General features: G+C 43.6%; 1 protein-coding gene across 1 annotated transcript in view; it reads left to right on the top strand.

The window, feature by feature from the left end:
• Positions 1 to 15,863, top strand: part of GTF2F2 (general transcription factor IIF subunit 2) — a 933,714-nt gene that overhangs the window by 666,160 nt on the left and 251,691 nt on the right. The window lies entirely within an intron of this gene.

Genomic DNA, 15,863 nt, shown 5'->3' with positions numbered 1-15,863 from the left:
CTCCTTCCAGCCCAGATATTTGAGACATGAGCACTGCTAGGACAACCCTCCTGTGACGTAGTGCAGCCTTGGTGTACAAAGGCAGCCTTTGGTGCATAATGCATAAGCCCTTGCTACCCGTGGTTGCTAATCAGTCAGCAAGGACGTTTCCGACAATTTACTAGTTCGACACAGGGTGGGATGACATCAGCAAACTACGAATAACCCGACACACCCGTGGCAAGTCGGGAAAGAGTGCTCATCGCTGGGGTTCAGACTAGGGCGAAAATAAGATGAGTATGGCCCAGCATGCAAAACTGTTTTAAAGAAAATGTGCACTAAATTTAATAATAAAATTCAACTGAATAAACTTTGCCTGAATCTTTTGTACAATATGCCATATCTTGGTTTGTGCTCTATTGGTTAATTAATGTAATTTATTATTTCTACAATTTGGAAAGAATGTTTAAGTTTTGCTCAAGTTTCTGCATTTATACTTTTTAACCACTTAAATCTGAAAGTTTCCATTGAAGAAATCCAAACACAAGATCATGTCAATATGGCTGTCTGCATAGAAGGGTTGTTGAAATTGAAGAAGGACATTAGTGCATCAGTCCTCATAGAATGGGAGAGTCTCTTATTCAAAGCAGCAAGAAGTATTGCTTTCAAACTGATCTGGATCCATACTTGAAACCACAAACCTAACATAGGGATTTGGCTCAAAGGTGATGAATTTAAATGGCAGGTAAGAAAGGGAAACATTTTGTGACCCATAATATTTATTTTTTGTTTAGTGGGTCATCATTATTTACTCAGTGCAGTTTGCAAATTCCACGCTTATAAACCGAATGTTTGGCAGACAGATGATGATGCTGTCACTGCATGTGGTTGCCTCCTAATCTGATCCCCACTAGAAACCCAAAGAAGAGGCTCTATTGTGCCAGTGCCAACTATCCTATTTTGCTGATGACTGCTATGCCCATTGCAGACTTTGTGTCAAAAGTAAGAACAGGACAGGTTCAGCCACTACCACCACTGCCCTGTCTGCTACCACCTTGTGAGTGTCCGAACCATCTGGCTACCCTGCAGTGTCCCATGACGCAGAGTCCAGTACTGGCTGCATCAACAGAACAAAGAACAACTACAGGGTCAGACTGGGGCAGAAACTAGGGTATGGGCACCAAAATAAGCTCCCTCTTCTCCCATTAACCCCGTAACTGCCGGGCCTTTCCTCACCCCCCCCCCTCACCCCCACCCGTGCTGAGCCCTTTTTTGGCTATTTGTAGTAGTTCGCAATTAGGCCTCTGTAACGTTTTGACCACATAAGGTATCCATGCCAAATTTGCGTCCTTTTCTTCCAACATCATGGGTATTCTAAAGGTACCCAGGGTTTGTGGATTCCCCAGGAGGGTCCCTGATTTTAGCCAAAATACAGTTAGATTTTGTTTTTTGGGGGGAAAAACGGTACCCCACTTGTGTAGGTCGGCCTAGTGCCTGGGAGAGGAAAGGGCGCAAATCGCAACCTAGTCACACCTCAATTTTGCAGTGAAAAATTACCCTTTTTTGGCAAAGTGCCTATCTGTAGTTTTTGAACCCTAGCTCTGCCGGCACCTTGGGAAACCTAGCAAACCTATACATTTTTGAAAAGTAGACACCCTGGGGCTTCTAAGGAGGTGTGGCTTGCGTGGATCCCCCAACATTCCCTTATGCAGAATCCCTTGCAAACCTCAATTTTAGCTGAAAAAAAATATTTTTCACACATTTTCATGTGGGAAAGTGTGGCATCACCGGTCTCACACAAATTTCCTACCACCGAGCGATCCCCCAGGTCTCCCGATAAAAATGGTACCTCACTTGTGTGGGAGGCCCAAATACCCGCGACAGGCAAGGGCCCCAAACGTAGGGAGGCAACATCAAATTTGCCTATCTCAAAACCACCTGCTTTTGCAAGGGGGGTCAGCGGGGTTTTTGGCCCCATGCCCGACGCCCATCTAGGGAAACCTGCCAAACCCACACATTTGTGAAAAGTAGACACCTTGGGGCTTCCAAGGAGGTAAGGCTTGCTCACATCATGTATCAGTACTGATCCTATCGTGAAGCTCTTTGACACCTTCGGGTAAAGTCTGCGCAAAGTTAAAATACATGACATACAAAAATAAAATAAGTATGTCCCCCACAGGGGGTTGGCCACTGATCAAAAGGACCGACCCCCTGCCAATATCGCCCCCATTTTGATTTTTTAAATACTTTTTGGGGGGCGAACGCGCCCCCCAGGGAGAGCCTAGTTAATTAATTTAAAAATGTGCCCCCAGATGGGGGGGGCGACCCATCACCACAAAGGCCGACCCCCCCAAAGACGTCCCTGAAAGCTAGTGGGGGCTGCTGCGATCCACGGCCAGGAAACCATTTCAGGAAGGCCTTGTTTGAAAGGGGAGACTCTCCTCTTTCGAACAAAGCCTCCCTGAAAGCTGGGGAGGCCGTTTCCAGCCAGATTTCCCCCTCGTAGTCGAGCGCGACCTTACATGCTGCTGTTCTCGGGGGAAAATCAGTGACGTCCGAGCGCCTCGCGGCGCGCTGATGTCACAGACGGGCGGGAGGGGGTGCGGGAGAAGACGCAGAAAGCCTTTCCGCGTCTCCCCCAGTAAAAATATATATATTTTTTTAAAAACCCGACCTTTAATTACAACCCTCCCTGGTGACGTCCAATGGACGTGCGCAGCACCAGGGAGGTAGTGCTTCTGTCGGCCATTGGCCGACAGAAGCACCAAAGGGGTTAATGAAACGTGTTTTGCAAGGTTTGGAGCCTGCATGGATTTGAGCTTGCTGCTTCGGAGGAGACCTTTTGAAATCGCTCAGGACTTTTGTTTAAGCGCGTGCATGTCTTGCACTGGTCTCTATTGACACTCATGCACGTTTGGCGTTTCCCTTGCGGGAGCGAGCAGTGGCACCATCTGTTAGCAATTATCGCGCAAGCCGCTGTTGCTCCCGTAAGGAACACGCCAAACGTGCACGACTTTAACTTTCGCAGCCGTGGGTCTGTGCTTTTTTCACCAAGTTAGTGTTTTGCTTGTATAGTTTCTGGATGTTTTGGAGGTATAATGATGGACTTGTCCCCATCTGTTGGACTGTTGCTGCATAAGGTCTGCTTGTGTGTGTGTGTGTGTGTGTGTGTGTGTGTGTGTGTGTGTATCTCATCGCCAAGTTGCGGGTAGGCATCGATCACAGGCGCAGGAGGGCTTTGAGGTTGGCAGAGGTGTTTTGATGTTGCCAGACTAGAGATGTTTAGGGTGCGGTAGATTTTGATTGATGCAGATGTCACGCGAGGACCACTGGCTGAGGGCGGTGGGGTTGATGACGATGGATACCATCGATCCGTTCACTCGTTCTCCTTTACATGGTTTGGTACCGTAGTTGTGCGTGTAGATTTGATGGGTTGAGGCGTGCGCTTGCATTGTATCTGGTGGCTTGGATTTGGTGTGACGTGGCATGGGACATCAAGCTTTTTAAGCCTGCATGTCAGCCCTATTCATGCATTGGTCTGTTCAAGTGTCACTCACATTTTGCTTTAGCCTACCAAAGTATACAATACGGGTGGTGGGTCAGCCCAATTCAGCCATTAGCCAAGCACAGGCACACATCAAACAAAGATTAATGGGAGTCCCATAAGGTGACTCTCCTTGGCCCTGGTTTGTTGTGTTCCTGTTTTAGGCACTACCCCCAGCCACACAAGTGGGCTAGCATTTTTATTGGTACAAGTAAAGGAATGCTGAATGGTACTCATTTTGTGGATCTCTGTGGTTTCTGGGAGTTTGTCACAGAAATGCAAGGAGAATTTGCTATTTTTAGTTCAGTTTTGAGATTTTTAGGGCATTGTGGGTTGGAAAATGTCATTGGATCCACCCAAGGCACACCATCGTGAACTGCCCCAGGTGTCTAGTTTACAGAAATGCCTCGGTTTGATAGGTATCCCCAGGTAGCAGCGGACCCAAGCTCGAAACATGCAATAGAAATAACACCATATTGAGATTTAGCCCCACTCTGATACACATATGTAAAAAAACTAAAATAACTTATAATGTCTCTTTTTGCCAAATGGGTGAGAATGCTGTTTCCCCCATAAGAAACATATGAAAGGTGATGGGAGGCTGCTTGCAATAAGTCTAGCCCTTGGCAATAGCTCGGGGTAGCATTCTAACCCATCATTCTTTTGTTCGCCAAGCCACTGCAATTTGGACCCATCCAAATCAGTCTTAACCCTGTTCCTCATGAGAACATTCCAGCCCTAACTGCCAAGCCAGTTGCTCCCTGAATCAGAACACAAACAACCCAGGACTGTGACAGCGATAACGGCATCCTGGAAGTATAGACCTCTAATTTGCCACCGGGGGAGGGGTGGGGGGATGCAGAAAGACTGTTGCCTTGTTTGTCTGGTGGGGGTTTGGCTTGATGCTGGGTGTGTCGCCCCCATCTCCTTTGCATTATATATTTTTTTTTAAGTAGATGCTCCCTGATTTCTAGTAGTGTGTCTGTCACCCCCTCCCCCAGGGGCAGATCGGAGGCAACTATCCCCTATCTGCCCCAGGGGCAGAAAGAGTTTTGGCTTTGGGGGAGGGGGAAGCATTAGCCCATTGTCTTGGGGTTTCTCTCCCCCTCCACAAAGACTCCGTGGGGGTCGAGCGAGCTTTCTGCCCCCCCCCCTCTCCCTCCCGGCCAGGTGGCAAATTGGAGGAAATCACCTCCTATCTATAGAAACTGCTGGGTGTTATTTGGGGTGCGGGGGGAGGCCAGGTCCAGGTCCAGGTCCAGTGCCTAGGCAGACAGCCCCTACCCATTTCCGAATTTAAAAAAAACACACACACACCCTGGTGTCTAGTGGGTTTTTGACCCCCTCTGAGGGCAGATTGGAGGTAATTACCTCTACCCTGCGGGGGAGGGGGGCAGTAAGAATTTTGGGCGTGGTGGTACCATTAGCCCATTGCCATTGGGCGCACCCCCCTTCAAATAACCTCTCTGGGGGTCTAGTGGACTTTCTGTCCCACACCGGGGGGGGGGGGGGGGGGAGACTTGGAGGAAAACACCTCCTTTCCGCCCCATTAGGGGCGTGTGGCGGAAGACTGCTAGGTTTAATATGGGGGTGTTTAGAGCTAGGCTTGATGCCTGGGCGGGCCTATTTTAAAAACCACCTTGGTGTCTAGTCCGCTTGCTGCCCCCTCCCCCACCTACCCCCACCGCCCAGGGCAGACAGACCTTTGAGGCTTGGGCTAGGCAGGGAGCATTAGCCCATAGCCATAGAGAGCGCTTCTCCCTCAAAGAGTCCCTTGTGTCTAGTGGGTGGATTCCTGCTTGTGGGTCGCTGTCCTTGGCTATCCCCAAGCAGGGGTCCACTAGGATGCTGGTTGATGGGTAAGCCTATGTATGCCAGAAGTTTCCCACGTCTTCTTCTAAATCTCCAGATGGTATGTGATTGAAACTTGGAATTGATTCCTTGGTATGCTTACGAGTGACTCAACGGTATACTTTTCAAAATGGATAGAATTCAGACTTATGGGGAAGTTGGGCACTGTTTTATGAGTCAATGTTTGGAAGACGTCTGCCAGGGATGGTTTATCAAACATGGGTTTTTGATAATGGAGTTATGTAATTTCTGGAGAAATTGAGAAGGTCTTGAAGGAAAATGGGACTGAACACAGAAGGTTGGTCTTTATCACCTTCAAGTGAATGCTTTGGTATGGAGATGTAGCCATCTATTGTGTACAAGTGGAAGAATGGCTGTACAGAATAAGATGTATGTGCAGAAATGTGTGAGTGAAATGTTGAATGTGTCTAAACGCACCCCACATTTGTCAACCAAAGCTTCATATGTAAAGGCGCTTAAAAGATGTGTGGTGATGCATTGATACAGATATGGAGGCAGAATTAAAGAGAGTTCATGAATTCATTACAAAAGTGCAGAGTGACAAGGATGAATAAGAGTGCGGAGTAAGTGCAATATAAAAGCAAAAGAAGGTATGATGATTAGATAATGGTAGTGCAATGTGCATTAATATCTTATAGTGAGTCTCTTCTGCTGTCGAATCCTTAGGAGATTTTATAAAATGTGCCCACTCCACCTATTTACATTTAATAAGTGCAAGAATTTGTCGTATCTTGTAAGGGGTGTCTTATTTTGTTGAGAAACGGGAAAAAACGCTTCGCTTGTTATATGGCTCTAATGCTTTACTGTATGCATTCGTTTGTGCGCAGCGTCTTTAATTTACTGAGTTGGTGTTGCGTAGTACGTTGTCCTCTTGCTCCACGGGGGTTTTGTATTACCTTCTACAAGGTGCTAATGTGTGTGTAATATAGACAGAATATTATGATGTGTTTAGGAGTGAGGAGTCCGTTACCTGGATGAAAGCATGCAGTTTATATTTTAGGTACATTATGTATGTTGTACTACATTTATCTATTTTATTTCAAGTTGCCATGTGTAAAGTTCCTATGTTGCATTAAATAATGTTAAGGTGCTCTTCTTTTCAGTTTGTGTATTGAGAATGATAGTGGAGTTCTAACATTGTTTCCCCAGTGTTTTCAAAACATCTAAAATTCAGTGGTCATCACTGTTTACGGCGAATGTGTCTTATATTGTTTACAGACATTTTTTAAAATGTTCAACTCTGCCCCGTACAAGTGGATTATTGGTCATCGTTAGTGACTGAGAATCTACTAAGAGGCAAGATGGTAAATTGAGAAGAAGTAAATGTACAAGTGCAGAATAATATTATGAAAATAATAGGCTATTGTTCTGGGGAACGGCGTTTTCTGAAATGTCTGCATCAGCTTTGGCTTTTAAGGATTTTGTTTTAAAGAAACTGTGCTGTAACCTCCTTGGTCTGACTGCAGGACCCCAACATTCACCTCATACGGTTCTCCCACTAGAAATAATTGATTAAAAAGTCCCCCTCTCCGAAATCAGTTTTAGAGTATCACATGATTTTGTACAAAGTATTACAACATAATTGAAATGAATTAAATGAAAGAAGTTAAAAGATAAAAAGGCAACCTTCATTTCAATTATGTTGTAATACTTGTACAAAATCATGTGATCATTGAATAAAACTTTGAGAAGTTTGAATGTTGTTATGCAAAATTAATATGGAGTTGAATTTCATGTGAAGTAAATTGAAAGAAAGTTGTATGAAAATAATTACAGTTTTGAACATAATCGAGGTGAAAACAGAATATACATGTTGTATTAACTCACAATGCTGTGCACGTGTAAGCCCAAGTTGCCATTTGGAGCTTGGCCACTTATACATTCAATTCCACATGTCAGGCAGAATCAGTCATACATGGCACGCAAATTGGTTTGATTAAAAAAAAAAATTATGATACAAACAGATCCCAAATCGCAGTGCACACTCTACTACTATTGTCCGCACAGATTCACTGCCATAAAGTCTCAAATACAGAGTTGTCAAAAATCAGAAATGGTTCTAAGTCCCCAAAGAGCAAAAACATCAGGAAATAGTCAGACAACAGCCCTATTAGATTAGGAAAGTCTTCTGAAAAATCTGACTCACCCCCAAAATCAATGGTAATTTATAGACAATTCTGCATAACAAATTAGCTAGCACGGCAAAGTCATCATAGCGTTATCATAAGTAATAACTATTTAGCAAATACAAAGATTTTATGTCATTTCCTTAAAATATAAACACTATCTCATTCTAAAACAAAAACATTAAGCATCTTCCATGCTACTGCCATCCGGAACACTAGAAAATTATTTGAAAACCTTTTATTGATTAACTGCGGAAATACCCATTGCTTTAGCTGTCTTTGCTTGTGCAGAACATGTAAGGAGAGAAGATGCCCAGGTTGCCATGATGGGACGGTGTGAATACAGGAGTGAATTACAAAAAGGCATCAATGTTATCCAATACGGAGATTTCATCACTAAATTATGTTAATAAACACATTTCCATACCTCAAATTAAACTTGTTACAACTTTAATCATATCAACTCTTCATTTGCATATTGGATCAAACATAGAATTATTAATACTCATTATTATTTGTTGCACAAAAACATACATTTAAAAACGCTTCTTCTGTTCCCCCTCTGATTATTTTAGAATGACTGAGCCCATTAATAACTTGATTAATCAGAAAACCATTCAGCCAATATCATTTTCTGCTTCTCTCTGGAATTCTCCTCTGTTATCTGTAATTGGTTGTAGACTATCACTGTTTACACTTTTTTTTGCACCATTAGAAATTACTGGGACAGTGTTTTCAATTGATTGCTGGCATTTTCTAATTTTTCCACTCTGCCGCTTGCAAGCGAATTATCGGTCTTTGTAAGGGACTAAGAATCTACTGGGAAGAGGCAGGATTGAATATTATGGAAATTATAGACTATTGCCCTTGGAAACTGTTTTCTGACATACCTACACCAGCCATGACTTTTTAGGATTTTTTTAAAAAGGAAATTGTGCTGTAACCTCTTTGGTTTGACCATCCTTAAGCAGGTGAGAGACTCTGCAAGTGACACGATAGATAGAAAGCGGCTGGTGTGTCAGAATGTCTTTTTGTCGTGTGTAGTTTACTGCCCGTAGTAAAAAAGGTCCAAAATGGGGCATCGGCGAATGCAGCACGGTGGTGCAAGCACAAACTGCTCCTTATGACTGCTTTGGCCAAAGCAACACCTATTAGTAAGGCGATTGCCAGACTCTGGAACAATATCCAGTGGCAGTGTAATACATGTTTTGTGTAATGTGCATTTAATTCTTATATAGTGCTGCATGTTGTGAATGTTATGAACGGTGTCTCAGTGACATGAAATTTAAAAAAAAAACTCTGAGGTCCTAACTTTCCCTTGAGTAACCCAGGTAGAAAAGCTTAGCATGCCATGAATGATCTGTGAGCAAAGTTTCGATACTCTTGCGTTAGGTGACCCTTGAGTGAGCAAGTTAAGTAGCTATTCGAGCTCACAAATCCAAAGAAAAGGCAGCACAAGAAAATGTACCGGGTTTCTAGATGTTGTCCTGAAGTGTCACAAGTGGTCTCGTTTTTCAGTGTCACTTTTTCCCATCTTTGGGCGTTTACTACAGCGCCTGAAATTGATTCAAGCATTCCATCCATTACTTAGTGCGCTGACCTTTCTGCAAAGCCCAGTACCCGATGTGTGTTCATTCTTGTAATAAATAAAGAAACTCAGTTTATTTCTTACTCTTTCCGGGCAATTTTTTGCCTTGCAAGAGATTTGGGCCATTTTGGTAGGTGGGGAAATTGAAAAAAAAATATTTCAGCTGCAGCGACACAAAAAAGTTAAAATGGAGCACCAAACAAAGTATTACTCTGCAGCGTTTAGCATTATTTTAAGGTGATGTCTTCTTAGTCGTTCTATTGAAGGTTCATGAGCAAAACAAACACATAATATCCTTCAGGTTTGAGTGAGCTGAAGACATTTTTTTCTTGTCCATTAATCTCCCTAGTAGCAAGCACCACAAAATCAACAACTTGATTTTGGGTTGAAAAAAAAAAGAGGAGATATATTACCAAGCTCCATCCTTGGGAGGCTCCTTCTCCTAGTATCTGGTGTCCTTAACCCTTGGGTGCTATGGGTTTTCCCCCTGGGTGCTGCAATTCCATAAATCCCACTTTACATGACAAAGCCAGCTCGTCATAAGCACAGCGCAGGTAACGCCCATGACGAGCTGGCTTTGTCATCAGCGCTGAAGGGGTTAAAGTAGAGGGAAGGTGGTATGATTGCAAAAAGCTGCACTTTGCAAAATTACCCAGGCACATGCATGTAAACGTAGAATATCCAATCAAAAAAATTACCTTTTCTTAGCCTTTTTTAAGCGGTGGACAAACTGTTCATAGGATAAGCTCTGTAATCAGGGTGTTAAGTAAGAGTTTCCTTAGCATCTTAAGTTTTATTAGGTTGAGCTTAGGCAGCGCTTGCGCTGCCTGCAAGATATGTAGTAATTAACCCTGGGCGTAGTGGGGCTTCGCGGAGCTACGTGAAGTGGGCGAGAAACTACGCCCATCTCCGCACTCCGCGTAGCCCCACTACGCACCGCAGGCCTCCCTCCCGCCCTCCCTAAATACTTTAAATTAAATGTGTAAAAGAATTAAAAAAACACTTACCTTGCCCGACGCTGCCCGCCGCGTCCCCGGGGCTCGCTCTCTTCATTGCTGCCGTCTTGTGTACTAATGCGCATGCGCGGGCGGCCGCGCATGCGCATTTCTCACTTCCCATAACTCACACATTTAAAGAGAGGATCTGACAGTAGAGGAGCACACTCACGACCTCACGCTTGGTACATTGTCGTTAGGATGAACAACCTTCCATTTGGGCACTTTCACCCTTACACTGTCTACATCTCCATTAGGAAGGGCCAGCTTACATCCTAGTATTTACATCACACTTGGTACATCCCACGATCAACACGCTTCCTTTTAGATTCATTGTAAAACACATAATTACCATCACATACATCCACTCCAAAACACGTAGGTAAAAAGCATTTACATTTGCAATGCCAATAGCTTTAACTCTAAAAAATGTGAGACCACTTATATTGCAAATGCTTGTTTTTCTTTGTGACCATCAGTGCGCTCTGTGACATAATTAAAACTGAAAAAACAAAAACAATGCTGGCCCTCAGGGTAATTTTGTCTCACTATTTATGAGAATGCAAACAAGGGAAAACCTATTGTTTGTATGGGGATATTTTATTTAAACCCTTTTATCAACTTTAAATCATTTTGAAAAACATTTTCAGGGTGAGAAAAAACACTAATTACAGAAATTTACACTATTTACAGCTATCATACATGCGAATCTCATACACCAATCAATAACAAGCATATATACAGATGAATCCACAGTTATATACAAGCTTCTTTTACAAGAGAAAACAACAATTTTATCATCACAAATAATCAATCTTTGTGAAACTTCAAATCATTAGAATGCCCCACCAGGGTCAAAAAACAGAAAAAGGCAACAATAAATTGAATTGGAACTCTTCAATCAGTTAAGGTTGACAAATAACTGTTAGCTTTGCTAGATCAAAGATGCCTATTTGCCGTTTTGCCGACGCGTTTCGAATCTGGAAACAATCTCAGATTCTCTTCAGGGCTCTGTCAATGTGGCATTCTACAAAAAGAAAGGAAGCTTGTTTTAGCCACCATTTATAAATTAGGGTCCCCCTAACAGGGCAAAAAGTCGCAGGGTTTTACCTTATCGTATGGATAACGCGGTCCCGCGGTCCAATTAATCAAATGGGATAGGGCTATTGGTTATGCAGAAGTTCTGTTAAAAGAATATGTGAATGGGAATTAATTACCAGGCCATTCAAAGACACACAGTTCAAGTGGTTTCACAACTAAAAAGCGCACAAGTCATACCTTGGGTTGTGAAAACGGGGGCACTACTGTTTCCCTTCGCAATCTGAATTCTCCGCTGCCAAATCAATCGCGCTGCCGCCTGAAATGCAACAGACATGGGCTGAACTTACTGCAAGCTGTTCGGCTGTAAAGACTGTTTACAGAGTTGCAAATAACTGCAATGGGACATACCTGGGGGTCTTAGTAAGGGGCAAAAGATGGTTATTGTTGTGCCGATCCCGAGGATCCTTTGCTGTCAGGCGGGGAACAGGCTGGAATTACCTCCGCGGCGTGTCACAGGGCGTGCTTCAATCGCGCTAGTGTCTAAAACAATTATCTTAAGTTATTAAGCGCAAAAACGCCGTATTTCCTCTGCTAAAGTCAAAGGACACGCTTGCACCCACCTCACTTTCCAACCATGGACCAGGAAATGCGAACTCATAGGTGGAAAACCACCATGTGAGGTTCCTACATCATAGCAAATCCGCCGCTCGGCATTGTGGGCATTGTAGTTTATCAGGTATGCAAATTGAAATTACAGGCGAGAAATCTCTGATAAAGAGTTGAGCCCTGTTTGGGTACTGTTAAACTTGAGTATCAGATACGCTTCTTTCTTTAATAGCATTTGGTCACTATTTATACTCGAATTGGTTTGATTCAGATTGAACAGCACAGTCCACTTGAACTCGATTTCCCCATGATTGTGATCAATGAAATGTTGAACAAGGGGCGCTGTGAGCACTTTGTTCTTGATGTGTGACCTATGTTGCGTCATGCGTGTGTTAGCTTGTTGATTTGTCTTGCCTATGTAAATTTTGGGACAAGGACAAATGGTGGCGTAAACCACATTTTTGGTTCTGCAGTTTGTGAAATTCAAGTGGGTCCACGTTGTGGTAGTGTGGCGGAAATTTTTCCCTTCAATGGTTGTATCACATGCGATACAATTCCCACATCTGTGGTGACCCTCAATTGGTTTAAGTCCCCATTTAGACAATAGGTCACTTTTTGGTTTTAGTGTTCTAATGTCTGCGCGAACTAGTTGCTGGCCAATATTCTGTTTTTTTCTAAAAGCAAATATTGGACGGGGGAACGGCATTCCCAGTTCTTCTAGCAAATGCCAGTGTTTCAGAACCATCTGTCTTATTTTGTGAGTTTCTGCACAAAATGTGGTGACGCAGACTAAACTCTCAAGTTCACGTTTCTTTTTTGTCTCAAAGAGACATTCTCTGGGTGTATAACGCGCCCTCTTAAAAGAATGTTTCAGTAATTTTTTGGGGTAACCCCGTTGCACCAATTCATCACAGAAATGTTGGCCATGTTGCTCAAACTGTTCAACTTCTGAACAATTTCTCCGAATTCGGAGGAGTTGCCCATATGGCAAGTTTGCCCTCAAATTTCTCGGATGCGAACTGCCATAATGAAGGATGGTGTTTTTATCCGTTTTCTTCTTAAATAGTGATGATTTCAAGGTTCCTCCCACATTACTTTTTTCAACATCAAGAAAGGTCATTTTGACATTACTTGAGTCGAGTGAAAATTGTATGTCATGATGTCTCGAGTTTAACCAATGGTGAAAGTTACTCAAGTCGGCGTGGCTCCCCTGCCACAGGAGCCACACGTCGTCGATGTAACGATACCAATGCATTATGTTTTGTGAATAAGGGTTATTTGTCTCTATGAATCTTTTTTCATATTCGGCCATATAGAGTACGGCCATTTCAGGAGCATAAGGGCACCCCATCGCGGTGCCCTTAACCTGCATGTAGAAGTCGTCATTGAAGCGGAAATAATTCTTTTTCAGAGTTATCTCAGCCAGTCGCAGTATAAAGGATGTGGGGACTTTATGAGGTCTCTCTCTGGAGTCTAGGTAAAGTTCGATCACCTCTAACGCTTCCTCTTGCGGGATTTGCGTGTAGAGGGACGTCACGTCCATTGTCACCATTAGTTGTAATGTGTCATCAAACAGAGTGCCCTCTACTTTTGACAGAAAGTCCGTAGTGTCCCGTAAGTAAGCCTTAACTTCAGTCACAAACGGCTTCAAAAAGAAGTCCACAAATTTGGACAAAGGCTCGAGGCACGAATCGCACCCCGAAACGATCGGTCGTCCGGGGGGATCGGACACATTTTTATGGATCGTAGGCAAAAAATATGCCACCGGAGTTCTGGGAAATTTTTTGATTAAGAAGTCCGCTTCCTTTGGGCCTAAGAAACCACTGTCTTTACCATTTTGTACAACATCAGCGATCAGAGATTGAATTTGTTGTAAAGGGTCTTCCGTCAATTTACGGTACCATTCCTGATTATTTACATGTGAACAACCTTCAGCTAAATATTTGTCTCTTGGCCAAATGACAACGGCACCGCCCTTGTCGGCCTGCTTTATTACCAGTGAGGGATCTTCCTTGAGATTTTTTAATGCTGTCCGTTGTCCCTTAGTGATATTAGGTTTCACAAATTTCTGCTGATGTTCTAATCTATTTATGGATGACAAAAGGATTTGTTCAAATGCAAGTACTTGCTTAGGTATATTCTGAGTGGGTACAAAAGTGGATTTATTCCCGAGACCCGTAGTCTCCATGTTACTAGTTGGAGGTTGGTTGGCAAAGAAAGCTTTGAGTCGGATCTTACGACAGAATTCTAACGTTTCCAGCTTTATTTTGGTAAAGTCTGTCCGTCTGGTGGGAACAAATTTTAGCCCCAAATTCAATACTGACTCTTCGTCTTTTGACAATGCCCGAGCTGATAGATTAACTACGGTGGACGGGTTTTCTACGACTTGTAGTAATTCCTCCGGGTTCGCATTTCCCATTGTGGTTTGAATCTTACCTTTGACTGCTGGCCTTTCTCTAAAAAAGGAGTTTGTTTTTTACTATTCCCTCCTCTTGAGTCCGAACCAGATGACTCAGAGGACGAGGTTTCTGAAAAAGTTTTATACCTGTTTCTAGATCTTCCTTGGAAATTGGAAAGTGCTCCTCGAGATTTTTCAATATTATATGGTCCAGTTGACCCTCTGTCCCAGGACCAAACTCCGTTTTTTTGCAAATAATTAAAACTGAAAACATTTGGTGTCATTAGGCGCCACCTATCCTTTAGTCTTCATCTTTTAGAATATTAGATGAATTTGGAAGTCATTTAGTAGTAGTAACTTTATGCGTGTGGTTTTAAAACCTGTTAGGGCCTCTCCCTCTCCTGTAATGGAGCACTGAGGGTAGTTAAGTATGACTGTTACAAGAATTAGAGACCACAACTCTTTAAATGTACACGAGGGCATATATTGACGGGAAGCAATCGTTTTTGCTGATGTTGACTAGCGCTTGCAGTTGTTATGGTAGGATAAGTTGAATGAAGCATAGTGTCAGTTGTGGATATTTAGTTGACTAGTTACTGTATTTATTTATTTACTGTATTTATAAAGCGCTACAATCATCCCCAAGGGAATATCCTGGCACTGGATCGAGAATTACATGGCACCATACACAGACCATTGTAGGGGAAATAACCAAGTCTTTAACCTCTTTATAAATGTAAAGAGGTCAGAGGTAAAGCTGAGATCAAGGGGCAAATATATCCAATGGATTGCTGCTAGATAATTGAAAGAATGCCGACCCATTCAGTTTTTTGTATGTACTTGGCCCCCACCTTAGCTAAATTAGCAGAGTGAAGTGCATGTGTAGGCCTTTTAGAAGGCAACTCACTCATGTAGTATGACTGTCTCAATACCGTAGAGTGCCCTATGAACACGACACACAGGTCTGCCAAGTATCACGCAACAGGTGTGACACTAACGCGTTTCAGTGTGGTGTTCCCCATCGCCGCACTGAAATGCATTATCATGCATTTTAATGTCACTCACTGTCTCACTCTGCTCCCGCTCTGAAATTGCTACGCCAGGCTGCAAGCGAGCACGCCTGCTGCTCCCTGCAGACTTGCCAGCAGGCTCAGTAAATAGGTAATGCTCATCTGCTGGCTGAGTGCTACAATGTATACCATTTTAGCACTGAAATATTCCCGCCCGCGGCCCGTCTGACATGTCCAATTATACCGAGACCTAGGGCGGGGCCTGTCCTGCGACCCGTACTACTGGCTGTGGCGCCGCTGGGGTAGGGATCTGACCTCACGTCCTGGAACAGGAAGGAAGTGAGGTCGGTCAGGATTAAAGCAGAGGGGGACTCTACTGTGGAGTTGTGCTGCCCGCCGCGTCCCGGCCTTGCCTCCTGGCATCCATGACATAAACCCAGTCGAAAGTGCTGCCTGCGTATATACCCGGCGTTGTTGGACCGGACGACCGGGAAGGGTCACAGCAGCTTTGACACTCGCTGAGCATCATGCAGAGGCAGCACATACAGGTGAGCCAGAGACTGCGGCCTGGCGTTTATCTTGTCGAGGAAGTCTGTAAAGAATATCCTTCAGGCAAGTTGTGAAGTAAAGAATAACTTTATTATCGTAACAAACATAGCTGCCAAGGTTTCAGATTGCTATGTGTGACATTTTCATAATTTAAG

Source organism: Lissotriton vulgaris, chromosome 8 (genome assembly GCF_964263255.1).
Source record: "Lissotriton vulgaris chromosome 8, aLisVul1.2, whole genome shotgun sequence".
In the NCBI taxonomy this organism is placed as follows: domain Eukaryota; kingdom Metazoa; phylum Chordata; class Amphibia; order Caudata; family Salamandridae; genus Lissotriton; species Lissotriton vulgaris.
The sequence above is the reverse complement of the archived record's forward strand: the minus strand, read 5'-3'. Positions and strand labels throughout refer to the sequence as shown.